General features: G+C 49.0%; 1 pseudogene; it reads left to right on the forward strand.

The window, feature by feature from the left end:
• Positions 1-1,499: 1,499 nt before the first annotated feature.
• LOC123428898 lies at positions 1,500-2,261 on the forward strand (annotated as a pseudogene).
• The last annotated feature ends 1,500 nt before the right edge of the window (positions 2,262-3,761 follow it).

Consider the following 3,761-nt stretch of genomic DNA (forward strand, 5'->3'; position numbering starts at 1 on the left):
CATATTAGGATGGAAAGTAGAGAGTGTCTTTTCAATGAGATCCGCATCCGAAACTGCACTATTGCAGAATCTCAACTTAGAGTTGATTTGATGCACAACACAATTGTACGCTGCAACGGACTTAAAATCCTGGAAACGGATAAGTGCCCATTCTCTTTGCGCTTCAGGCAACATCACCGATCTTTGTTGATCATAGCGCTCCTTTAAGGAGTTCCACAATGACAAAGGATTTTCCTCCATCATATACTCTTCTTTCAGAGCAGGATCAAGGTGGTGTCGAATGAAGTGCAAAGAAGCATACTTTGCCGTATCTGCGATAGCAGGAGTACCTTGAGTAGGTGTGGTTATAGTGCTGATCAGATTCCTGGCCGCCAAGTTAATCTTGACATCCATGGCCCAGGTCAGATAATTTCTGCCATCAATGGCAAGCTCAGCAAATTCCTTCTTAGATATGTCAGCCATATCCTGCATGAAAAATATCATGCGCATTAATTTACACTCATGTAAATTAATTGTGTGTAAAATAAAATGCTTGATTAAATATAAAGGTCTAGGAAAAGCCTAAACGGCCTAAAATATGACTGTCTGCAAAAGATAATCACCATAAAATGGCGTAGATCTTTGTTTTGTAGAACACATAGAGGTAATCACCACGAAGTGGCGTAGACACTCGTATGGCTATTTTCATGCCATAATATGTGTGTTTTCATTTTTTGCTTTGAGGTAATCACTATCAAGTAGTGCATACCTTAATCTCATGGTACTTTGTACAACCTTGTGTTATTTAAAACACTTTGAAGGTAACCACCATGTGGTGTAGACCCCACAGTCGTGAACAAAGCATACATTGCATTAGATGCAATCCATAAGATACGTGCAAAAACTGAAAGTAGTCATATAATTTTCAAGCATAATCAACATGTAGCAATTAAAAATTGCACACATACACATGTTGACATTTCAATAAGCAGACATTACATAGTACTATGTTAGAGAATACTAACAAACAGTTATGTACAAAAACTGAAAAAAGCTAGAAATTAATCAGAAAAGAAAACGAAAAATAATGACAATAGGCTACCATAGTACTGCCTACTACCGTGGCTAAGCCACCTATCCTTTTCGTTTTTGATTCTATTCTTTTCTTTGTTGCCCATACAGCATGGGCTAGTGCCCACTAGCCAAACTAGGCCTAGCGTGATGGATGTCCACCAGCCCATACAGACGCCCGAGAGGATAAGGAGGCGATGGGATGTTTCTGGTTCCAGCAACTAGTCGTCCTCATCCATCTCAAGCGGTGGTTGTCGGCACCACCACCACCAACCTCCGCCACCGGCGACTGTCTTTACTGACGCGAGGCAGAAGGCCCCAACGCAGCGTCCTCCTCCTCTGAAGAAGATCCTCCAGGAAGGTTTGTCCCGGGCGCGACTCCATTGGAGTGCCCATTGGCCAGCCCGAGATTCACCGCGCGGTTGCGCTGCAGCACGGCGCGCGACACTATGTGCCAGCGGCGGGGCGCCGATGGGCCAGTGGAGCTGCTCGCCGAGTTGTCGAAGACGTCCCCGAGCGCAGCAGCCCGCGCGGGGAGGCACAGCCCGAGGCTAGCGCTCGACGAAGAAGCCCCAGCGCCGGCCGCCTCGTGCGCCGGCGTCGGAGACGGAAGACGTGGGAAGTCCGGTTGCGCGGGCTCCGCGGCGGCAGAGGCGGCGCAGGTTCGGCCTCCTCCTGGACCTCATAATCCTGTGGCGGGGGTGGCTGCAGGACCATCCATGCCCCCCAACCATGCACCGGGCACAGACGTCGTGGTGGAGGAGCCGCGAGATCCGGCTCAACGTCGACGTCCATTGCGTCGTCCGCGGGCTCCATTACCTCGTCCGCGTACAGGTTTGGAGCGGCCGGTCCGGCAAGAATCCAGGCCGGGAGCGGTGCCGCCGCCGGCATCGCCGGTTCAGGCGAAGCACCAGAAGGCCCGTCACCAAAGTGAGCACCAAGGCCTTGGGCGCCCTGTCCAAGCCTTGGTCCATGGCGACGCCGTCCATAGAGACGGAAACCAGCCCGGCGGCCTCGGAACCGACGAAGATCACGGGTGTTGCGGTTGTGGCGGCCTAGCCCGCCCACACCATGGCGGCGACGACGGCTCTGACGACGTCAACCGCAGTCACGAACAAGGCGCAGGAACAAGGACAGAAGACCACGAGGCATCTCTCACCTTTCCCTTTCTTCCTGTCTCAATCCTTTCCCGGCGATTGTCGCCGGCGTAATCTGCCTATGCGTGATCTGGGCAGAGACAAGTGCTGATAACGTGTTTAGAATGAACTATATCTTTCATTGATGATCTGTGAAGATTAAATACACACGGAACCGTCGCCACGAACGGATGCGTCCGCTCGTGGGGGTCGTGGAAAAACCGCCGCGTCGGTTGGCTAGGAACCGCACGAAGCGTTTCTGTACAAGGGAGGATTATTCCCTAATTAACATAATTAGTTTAAATCCTAACAAGATCCACGGTCCCCATCGAGCGAGGTGTTGGAAATTTGCGAGTTAATTGCAAAAGAGTGCCACAATTCGGGTCGTATTCACAAGTTGGTGCCATCTTTCAAAAAATTTGCAAATACGTACCAAGATACAGGCCGTATTTTGCAGATCGCGTATTTATACGTATAGATGCTCTGTCTGACATACATGGCCCACCTGTCAGCCTCTTAAAGAAAAAACCGCCCGGACCGCTGCGGCTGGGGGAAAACCGGCTCTCTTCTTCCTCTCGTATCGGATCGGCTGCGGGGAAAACCGGCTCTATCCATCTCTCTTTCCTCTCGCATCTGTTCCCAACCCTACTCCCTCTCCTCTATCCCAGCCATGGCGGCGGCGGGCCCTGGAAGCATAGTTCGTGCTGGCGGCGACGGCTACGTTGATGGCGACGACGACAACGACTCTTATTCGTCCGATGACGAGAGCTCCTGCGATTTCTCCGAGCCTGCTGTGTCCAAGGCGGGGATGTTGAGGCTAGCACAGATTTGGGTGGCGAATCCAAGCACAAGCCATCATTGGACGTCTGGGATCGGCGGCGTTGAGTAAGTTTTCTTCATCAATTTATAGCATTGGGGATTTAATGAAATGGAGATTTAGGATTAGGTTCCCAGTCCAGTTTCTGAATATGCCCAAAATCTCCTGCTGCTGTCTCCTGCTCCTCAGTAAAAATTATTACCTGATAGCACAATAAGGCACTGTATATTAACCATATTCACTGACAACATCATCACTGACAAGTGCCATATTTTTGAAATTTATAATAATGGGGATTAGGGTGTTAGATTTAATTATTTCCAGTTCTCTAGTTTGTGAATTTATCACTGACAATTGACATTTTTTCTGAAATTGCAGTTTATATCCAGAAATTTGGGATGTTGCCATTCATTTTCAAGATCTGGATAGTTTAGAGTTGAAACTGTGTAGTGATGATGTTGTCCTTCCTAGTGTGGTAGCACTGATGGAGACACAAGGCTATGGAAGCACTGACTCGGTGTATTTTGATAAAGGCATAGGAGTTGATGGTTTGGAGAAAATAGATAGCAATGCTAAGTTGCAACAACTAAAGAGGCAGCACAAGGATGCCAAGTTGCTGAATTTGTCTGTGTATAGGGGGAGTGCACCTATCTTTGAAGATGTGCTTGTGACACAAGAGAGCCAAATTTTGGTTGGAAGACAAGAGAGCAGAAATGAGGAGAGAGAGCAGAAGGGCAAGCTGAAGCTTAAACAAGTAG

The sequence above is a fragment of the Hordeum vulgare genome, chromosome 2H (assembly GCF_904849725.1).
Source record: "Hordeum vulgare subsp. vulgare chromosome 2H, MorexV3_pseudomolecules_assembly, whole genome shotgun sequence".
Classification (NCBI taxonomy): Eukaryota; Viridiplantae; Streptophyta; class Magnoliopsida; order Poales; family Poaceae; genus Hordeum; species Hordeum vulgare.